Raw genomic sequence first — 9,600 nt, 5'->3', positions numbered from 1 at the left:
GCTGCAACTCCAGCATCACCTCGACTCAAAGGGACGGTGACCTGTGGATGAGGGTTCAGGAGAGCAGCAGAGTCTGAAGCATCCATGGACAAGAATAAGTCCTACTGAGCCCCTGCCCTTCTGTAGAACCTGCCCATGCTTCTCTCCCCACTGTCGTAGGAGCAGATGTCCCTTTTGGCCCTGCCCCAGCCCATTCTGACCAGGCAGAGCAGGATGGGACTCAATAAAGCTTTGTGGGTGAACATGGAGTGTGGCTGTGGGGGTTCCTGGGGGGTTTGTGCTGATTTCTGGCTGCAGCTCAAGGGGATTTCATAGATCATAGAATTGTAGGGGTTGTAAGGGACCTCGAGAGATCGTCGGGTCCACCCCCCCGCCAAAGCAGCTCCCTAGGACATATCACTCAGATAGGCGTCCAGGCGGGTCTTGAATATCTCCAGTGAAGGAGACTCCACCACCTCCCTGGGCAGCCTGTCCCAGGGCTCCCTCATCCTCACTGTGAAAAAGTTCTTCCGCATGTTGGTGCAGAACTTCCTGTGCTCCAACTTGCAGCCATTGCCCCTTGTCCTATCCCCACAGACACTGAAAAGGGGCTGGCTGATTCCACCTGCATGCCCTGCTTAAGATAATTACAGACTTTAATTAGGTCCCCCCTTAGTCTTTTCTCTTCTCCAGGCTGAACAGTCCCAGCTTACTCAGCCTCTCCTCACAGGGGAGATGTTCCAGGCCCCTAATCATCTTCGTAACCCTTCTCTGGACTCTCTCCAGGAGATCCCTGTCCTTTTTATACCAAGGAGCCCAGAACTGGACACAATACTCCAAGTGGGGCCTGACCAGGGCAGAGTAGAGGGGGAGGATCACCTCCTTTGACCTGCTGGCTATACTCCTCCTGATGCCCCCCAGGATTCCATTGGCTCTCTCAGCCACCAGGGCACACTGCTGGCTCATAGACAAACTGTCATCAACCAGGACCCCCAGGTCCTTCTCCACTGAGCTCTTCTCCAGCAGGTCATCCTCCAGCCTGTGCTGATACAAATGGATGTTCCTTCCCAGGTGCCAGACTCTACACTTGCTTTTGTTGAACCTCATCTGGTTTCTCCCTGCCCAGCTCTCCAGCCTGTCCAGGTCTCTCTGGATGGCAGCGCAGTGTCCTGTGTGTCAGCCACTCCTCCCAGCTTTGTATCATCGGGTACTTGCTGAGGGTGGATGCTATTCCCTCATCAAGGTCGTCAATGAAGATATTAAACAGGACTGGACCCAACACCGAGCCCTGGGGAACACCGCTAGTCACAGGTCTCCAGTCAGATTCTGCTCCACTGATCACCACCCTCTGGGCTCGGTCCGACAGCCAGTTCTCAACCCACCTCACTGTCCACTCATCTATCCCATGCTCTCTCAGCTTTGTTATCAGGATGTCATGGGAGACAGTATCAAAGGCCTTGCTGAAGTCAAGGTAGATGACATCCACTGCTCTCCCTCCATCTACCCACCCGGTGATGACATCATAGAAGGCTATGAGATTGGTCGAGCACGATCTCCCCTTGGTGAATCCATGATGACTACTCCTCATGACCTTCTTCTCTTCCAATTGCTTGGAGATGGCATCCAGAACAAGCTGTTCCATCACCTTTCCAGGGACAGAGGTGAGGCTGACTGGCCTATAGTTACCCGAATCCTCCTTCTTGCCCTTTTTAAAGACTGGAGTGACCTTGGCTGTCCTCCAGTCTTCAGGCACTTCTTCTGTTAGTTGTTCTGCCTTCCTGGAGAGGAGAAGCCCTTTCTGAACCTTGATCAATAAAATCATGATCCCACACTCCCAGAAGCCCAGTTTTACCTTATTATAAATTGGAGACCCACAAACAAGCTGTCACAGCCACACCAAATTCTCTGTGGTGCATTTTGAAGGTGGCCACATAAAAATCAGATGTCACTGAGCATGAGGGGGAAACTGGGGAAGAAAACTTGAGTTTGTAAATCTCCACACTAGATCAAACAGATGAGGCAAACAGATCAAACACTCTGGGGTACGGATACCCCTCGGTTTCAGGATAGGTTTTTCTTAAAATATGTAAATGGTTTTGAAGGTAGGAAGCTAAAAAGAGGCTTTTTAGCCTCTATAGAAGGATCTAGATGTTCTGCTCCATCAGTTTTCCGACAGATGAGCCAAGCTGAGCTGTCAGGAAACCCCACAGCTCTTTATCGCAGCTGGACATTGGCATCCCCACAGCTACCCCAGGGCTGGGGACTGACCAGCCACCACTGTCCCTTATCTTACGACCCAGCAGCTTTAAAGCCACATGAACCAGAGTGCAAAGCCTTCCTCACCCACCCAACTGCCCCAAAAACTCAACTGGATTGATGAGATGTCATCCAGAGGGACCTGGACCAGCTGGAGAGGGGGGCCCATGCAAGCCTCATGGAGTTCAACAAGGCCAAGCTCAATGTCCTGCACTTGGGTTGGGACAATCCTTGCTCCCAATACAGGCTGGGGGATGATGTGATAGAGAGCAGCCCTGCAGAAAAGCACTTGGCCCAGTGCATCCTGGACTGTAGTACATCCAGCACATTGAGAGAGGTGATTCTCCCTCTCTGCTCTGCTGAGACCCAAGTGCAGTACTGACTCCAGCTCTAGAGCCCTCAACAAAAGGAGGACATGGACCTCTTGGAGTGGGTCCAGAGGAGGTCACAAGGATTATCAAGGGGTGAAGTATGTATGAAGACAGGCTGAGAGAGTTGGAGTGGTTCAGCCTGGATGCTGAGCCCCTTCCAGTACCCAGCACAGGTTGCCCAGAGAGGTGGTGAAGGCTCCATCCCTTCAAGGTCAGTCTTGATGAAGCTCTGAGCAACCTGATGTAGTGAAAGGTGTCCCTGCTCACAGCAGGGGGTTGGACGAGATGTCCTTGAAAGGTCCCTTCCAACCCAGAGCATTCTGTGATTCCACAACTCAAGTCTCAGGGCTGGAGGAGCCCCAGGAACATCTCCACCCCGAAGTGTCAGGAGAGGGCAGTGTGAGCCCAGAAGAGCCGCTGAGCCCCAGCTCCCAGGCAGGACCAGCAGATCACCTCCCAGCAGAGCATCCTCCTGCTCAGGCTGGGATGCTTGGAGCACCTGAATGTGTGTCTGAGGGATGCTTTTGGTCCAGCCCTGCTCAACAGCACGCTGCTGGGAGAGGAGTTACAAGAAATCAGTTCATTTTCAGCCTGACTGGTGCAGGTGAGGCCATCCTGCAGACTGGGAACCCAGCCAACTTCCCTCACCTTGAGGTCTCAGACAGTTGGGAGAGGTAAAACAATTCCCATCAACTCCAGAAAACTGAGGGTTATGAGCTGTGAAGAGAGCCCTGGTGTAGCTCTCTCTTCACTGCAGTGAGGCAGTAGATGAGCCTTTACCATGTTTCCACACCCACACCTCTCCCCCAGATACTGTTTTCTTTGCAGGGATGCATCTTCCTGATCCTCATCTCCCCTCTCATCTCAGGGATGAAGAGAGCTGTCCAATAAGCACAGACATCCCCCAGTCTCAGCAGAGTCTTCTTGTTGAACCATGGCTCCCAGCTCCTCTTGTTAATTGCCCATGCTGCGTGCATTGGTACAGATGCACTTCAGATGGACTGATGATGCCAACACTCTTTGTGAGTGTGGGCCCTCATTCCTACCTGACCCTTCTTAGGTGTTTCTGTGGTTTCTGAACCACCAATGACCCTTGCCTCTTTGTTTCCCATTGTCTCTCTAGCCCCTATCTCAGCTGGTATGGCAGGGCGAGAGTCTTTGCTAGCACACCATCCTATAAAGCCTGGCATGCTTCTCCCAGGCTTATTCTTGGCAGGCCCAGTTTTACCCCCTTCCTCCTTCAAAACTACTTTCAAGCTCTCTCAGTGAGCGCTGCTAACTCAAGAAGAGAGATTATGAAAATTAACTGTACTCTAGCCAAACCCAGGATGAAGGGACAAGAAGCTGGGAGGCTGTGGGGAGAGGGGGAGGAAGAGACAAGACTGGGTGAGGGGTTTTCAAGTGTCAGGACATACCAGCCGTGCCCTGTCACTCTGCCCTGTCATCTTGGGGACCTCAGATTCATGGGCAGGACGTGTTCCCAGCGGTACCCAACTGTCCATCCCCATGAAGTGGCAGCCCATCCACAACAGAAAGGCGTGCAGAGGGGTCTGGGGGGCTGTACCCAGAGCAGGGTGTGGGTATGGGGCCTTCAGGGGGCCACACCCAAATCTGAGGAAGGAAACCAGGGCAAGCCACATCGAACCCAGGTCTGTTGGGAAGATCAGACTGAGCCCAAAGTGTGTCCAGGAAGGGCAGAAAAGGGGTTGGGATGCAGAAAGAGGGCCAGCAAGCACCCCAAGGTTGGTATAGTGAGGGGTCCCATCCCTGGCCATCCTCTGTCCGTTACCTGCCTGGTGGCAGCAGCATCATGACAAACACCTCCAAACATCAGTACTGGCTCCAAGCAGTGAGGTGCTCAGGTCCAACTTTGTTCTTGGTTCCTGTAACCCCATACCCTTCGTGCACATTCCCTGTCATTTCCCATACCCTGGAGGCATCAAGCAGCCCCAGGCCCCACTCACAACACCATCCCATTGCATGGCATCCAACCCTACCCAAACCCCTTGCCATCCAACACCCTCCCACCCCATCCTGTATGAACTGTTCCCACCCCATCCCCATCCTGCCCCAACAAAACACACCCAGTTCCACTGCAACACCAACCCCCACAGCAGCAGCAGCCACCAGAACAATCAATATTGCTAACTACCACTTTCCAAGGGCCTCAGCTTGGGAAATTCTTTCTCCACTCAGGAGTTTCTTCTTCTGCTGTCCCTAGAGCTGCTCTGTTACAAAGAGGCTTTCGCGAATGGACCCCAACCCCTAAAACAAGCCACAAGCCTTCACTGTCTGTACTGAGTGCCCAGCCTGGAAGGGCAGTATGGAAAGACAGCTCAGCCCTACTCTGAACAGGACTGTGTGGCACGGAAGAATGTGGACAGAGCAGGGGAATCAGGAGCAGGAGCCCAAAACAAAGACAAGGAGGGGCCTGAATTGCGAGTGACCCTGCCTGTAAAACCCCTTCCCCATGCTCACCCTGCAGGGAGCTGACCCCAGGCTCCTGCCCCAAGCACTGCTCCAAGCCCACTGCAAATCCCCTTCAGCAGCAGCCAGGAATCAGGACAAAGCCCACCAGGACTGCCACGGACATGTTCAGCTGAAAAAGTTTATTGAGGACCATCCTGGGCAGTGTAAAAACCAGATGCTGACAGAGCAGGGACATCAGGGGACATGGGGTGGTGACAGAGTTCAGGGCTCCCCAAAACCAAAACAAGGGAAGATCAGAGTTGCAAGTGCCCCCCACGTCCCACCACTTGCCTCATGCTCACCCTGCTGGGATCTGCCCCCAGGCTCCGCTCCTGCTCCAACCACTGCTCCAAGCCCACCGCAAATCCCCTTCAGCAGCAGCCAAGAATCAGGTCAACCCCCTACAGAAACTCCCACAGCCAGACTCCTTGTTCAGCTGAAAAAGTTTATTGAAGCCCATCCTGCTCTGCCTGGGCAGGATGGACTGGGGCAGAGCTGAGAGGGATGTCTGCTCCTGCAGCACTGGGGAGAGGAGTGTGGGCAGTGTCTGCAGAAGGGCAGCAACTCTACAGGTCTTCCAGAAGGCCATAGGAAAGGGTCAGAAGGTGCTGTCCCTGACATACAGCTCCGTTTTCTGTGTTCCCAAACGAAACCATGGGTGGATGGTCTCTCCATTGAACGAGGCTGGTGGGAAAGTGAAGATCTCGGCCCCACTGTGACCATTGATGAAAGTCACCAGCCCCCGGGGGCAGTCCAGACAGACCCAGACTCTGCTGGGGATGTGGGACAGGGACAGGGGGGTGGGAGGAGAGGTGAGAGATACAAACTGCCCTTTAGAGTGTTGCAAACCCCAGATCCCCCCTTCAGGGCTCAGGTCAATTTCCCCCCTCCTCCTCACAGAGGCCCTGGCCACTCCCAGAGCCCAACATGAATCACCTGCCACCTCCCCCTTCACCTCCACCTCCCAGCAGTGCCTTCCCTTCATGAACCCCTCCCGACCCAACACGCAGCACCAAGATGTAAATCTCTGAGGGGTGTCGGGCAGGTCCTGCCATGATCTTCCGTTTTTCACGCTTCTCCCATCTTCAGTCAGGACAAGCTCGGGATGAGCCGTGTTGGGATCCAGGGTCACCACGCCTGCAAGGGATACGAGGAACCAGAACATCAGGTGCAGAGTTCAACAAAGGGCACGTTTCACCACCCTGGGGCCAGGATCTGCTCCACGGGACAGGAGACTGGGCATCTCCTTCCTACAATAGATGCCATCCTGGAGCCAGCCCCAGGACAGCAATGGGTGAGCTCGGTCCCATGGGAACATGCAATGGTGGGGCTGCAACCCCAGTATGGAGAAGCAGGATGTGTAGGCTAAGTCTGGGAATGGGCAGTACATGGGGCTTCAGTGGGGAATATGTCTCTCCTTGGCCCCACTGGTGTTGCTCTGAAGGGGAGGGACAGGCAAGAACAAAGCGGGGGAACAGCCCAGTGCCAGGGTCTGAGTGTAGGAGTCACCAAACACACCCAGTCATGGCTAGTCCTGCCCACTGCCCAGCCCAGATTGCCCTTGCACACAAGGAATGGGAGAAGAACCATCTAGAGTGGCAACCAAACCCCCAATTACCTGGACTGTGGGGCAGCAGAAACTTTCTCTGTGCTGCAAGGAGAGAAGAGAGCAGATGAAATCCCTGAGCCAGTCCCCAGTGGCTCTGGGTAGGGGAGAGGGTCCAGCCCCATGCTGGCATCCCCGGGCTGCCCACCCTCCCAGGCACATTACCTTGAGGTTTCTCAGACTCAGGGATGAAGAGATGGAGTGGATAGGCAAGCCAGGAAAGGGCTGAATACAGTGTGCCCAGGATAGGACCCCGCACTGTACCAGAGCTCAACAGACACTCACTCATCAGAGCTGCATCTCGTTTCCCTGGAAATCAAAACCAAAAAACGGTGTGTGAACAGAGGGAAAAACTCACCCCATGGCTGCTCCCACAGGAACAGGCAGAGGTCAGGCCAATCACAAACTTCCTCTATTTTTGCAAATAAGTCAAGACTGCCCTGATCCCCTCCCTAGGGCTCCTGTGACAGGAAGTTTTGCTGGACAAAGGGGCCAGAAAATTCACCCAGCTCTCTGGATAGCATCTCTGAAAAGCAAAGCCAGAAGATGAAGGGGTCTGGAGAGCAGCTTGCTTCCTCAGAAGGAACATCTCAAGAGAGTCTCTCAAACCTTCCCACAAGCCAGATGCTCTGGCCATGCTCCCTGTCCTCCTGCTCACAGCCCACCGTGTCCTCATCCCCTTCCATCCTTTGCCCAAGGAGCTTTTTCATGAAGTAAAACATCCTTCTGACACAAACATACCTTTCCTTCTCCAGTTACAAGCATTGAGGCCAAGGAACCCAATGGAGAGCACGAGGAGCACACCCAGACCAGCCATCCAGGGACGGGCATCATGGAAAAAAGGAGCTGAGAAACAAACAGATCCACAGGAAAAGGGAACGATTTACACTCACATCTGTGGGGAGAAGGACCAAGAGACCCTCGCTCCACCCCTCCCAGCCCTTGTCCCAGGAGCTCTGGCCTCAAGGGGACAGAGTCCTCTCTCTTCTTGAAAATACCAATGCTACCCTGAAGTGGACAAGCCTCAGGTTCTCTTGTGTCCTACAACTCCTTGGAAGGTGCGTACCCCTCCCATGACCCCAAACCCCCATGCTGCACCCCAAAGCCCAGCCCAAAGCTGCTCCAAGCAAGGCAGCCAACGCCGCTCTGCTCCAGAGCCGCAGGGGCTGGCTGCAGCTGTCTCACCGGAGATGTGCAGGGACGCTTCCAGCTCCTGGTCCAGGCGGCGGTTCCTGACCACACAGGACCAGTTCCCCTCGCTGGTTCCTGTCACCACGATGGCATCTTCGGTGGCAAACATGCCCCTGGAGTCAGGGGAACGTCTCTGGGAGACCGAGGGGACATGTTGCCCATCAGGGTCTTTCCACAGCACCTCCGGTTGCGGGAACCATCCGGCCGATCGACACAGCACCCGGATGCCTCCGGCCTCGTAACCCTCCAGAGAGAGCTGAGGGCCAGAGCCTATGGCTGGAAAAGAACCCAGGGTTGGGGTCAGGGAGGGATGGTCTCAGCTCCAAGGCCACCACCACATCCCCAAGCAGAGCCCTCACAGCTCCCGCCAAACCCACCCCAACCTGGGCAGGAACCACCAAGTGTTGATGCCAAATGGCCTCAGATTTCCCCACAAAGATCCTGACAGAACAAGACCCATCTGCTGGGCTTCAGCACCTCAAGGCAGTGTCTGCATAAACTCATCTTTGTTCAAGAAGCCCCAAGTCTCACGACAACATGCCAGGTATTCTGAGGCACCACAAAGGGGTGGGACAGAGGTCTGGGAGGGGGACACATACACAGGGACACCAGGAAACCCCCCTGGAAAGACCAGAATGGCCACAAACCTGTCACCTCCAGATACACCAAAGCTTCTCCATAAGAGGCACCATCCTTCACAGTGCAGACGTACTGACCATCATCGGAGGGTCTCAGCCCAGAGATTCGCAAGTCCAGTCTTCCACTGGAGAGACCATCTCTGACCAACTCTGTCCTCCCAACATATTCCCTCATTTGCTCCCTGTGCAGGTACTCCTGATTTCGGTAGTGGCACACTGTTTCAGAGGCCCTGTGCCGGATCCACCTGATGTCCAAGCTCCGAGCATCCATGGCGGGTGACAAGTGACACGGCAGCACGACATCCTGCCCCACGGTGGCACGGAGAGTGTGGTCTGGTCCCACCACTCTGAAGTCAGCTTGGGATGGAGAAGGACATAGAGACACTGAGATTTTACCTACATTAATTTTGGGCCTTGCTGGCCAGGCCCAAGCCTGGTGTGAGCGGGGCACGCTCCATGCCGGGGGCGTTGCTTTGCCCTCCCATGGTCCAGAGACCCCGGCGAAAGTGGAGTGGGAGTAAGAGGACTGGAAGGAGAAGGAGGTTTCCCTGGAGCGGGAACCTGCTCCAGAAAACAACCCTAAGTCCAGCCAGCTCTGGTGCAGGACAGGACTGAAGGGGAACCCAGGGCAAGGGACGGATGGTGTAAAGAGCCCAAGGGAAAGTGAAACCATGTGGGGCTGAGCTCTGGACTGGACTCACCTCACCCCACGCCAGCTCCCTGTCTCCCATCTCCCACCCAGAGCAGACAAAAACCCCCGCCATCCCTGCAGGATCCCTACCTGATCCCACCCAGAGCATGTGGAGAGTCACCAAACATCTCAGGAGGCTGCCGGCAGTCACCGGGAGACACATCTGCAGCATCACTGGAGAGGAGGGAGGGGAGAGGAGGCAGAGGATGGCAATTGGGGTTACAGCTTCCAGTGCGGAGATGGTGAAGAAGGGCTGCCCCTGCCCCCAAAGAGGCTCCGAAATTCCCAAACCACTGCACAAAGACCCTGATGGCAGAAGAAACCAGTGTTTGAGGGCAGGACGGGACTGCACACAGCTCCCTGGTGCAGCCCCTGCTCTGCCTCACTGCTCCTCACCAG

At 55.0% G+C, this 9,600-nt stretch overlaps 1 protein-coding gene across 1 annotated transcript in view; it reads left to right on the top strand.

The window, feature by feature from the left end:
* Nucleotides 1–9,600, top strand: part of LOC311202781 (class I histocompatibility antigen, F10 alpha chain-like) — a gene marked incomplete at its 5' end in the record, with an annotated part of 270,685 nt that overhangs the window by 94,332 nt on the left and 166,753 nt on the right. The window lies entirely within an intron of this gene.

This window comes from Gallinula chloropus (assembly GCF_964237585.1).
Source record: "Gallinula chloropus genome assembly, chromosome: 32".
Classification (NCBI taxonomy): domain Eukaryota; kingdom Metazoa; phylum Chordata; class Aves; order Gruiformes; family Rallidae; genus Gallinula; species Gallinula chloropus.
Note: the sequence above shows the minus strand (reverse complement) of the source record. Positions and strands in the feature narration are given on the sequence as shown.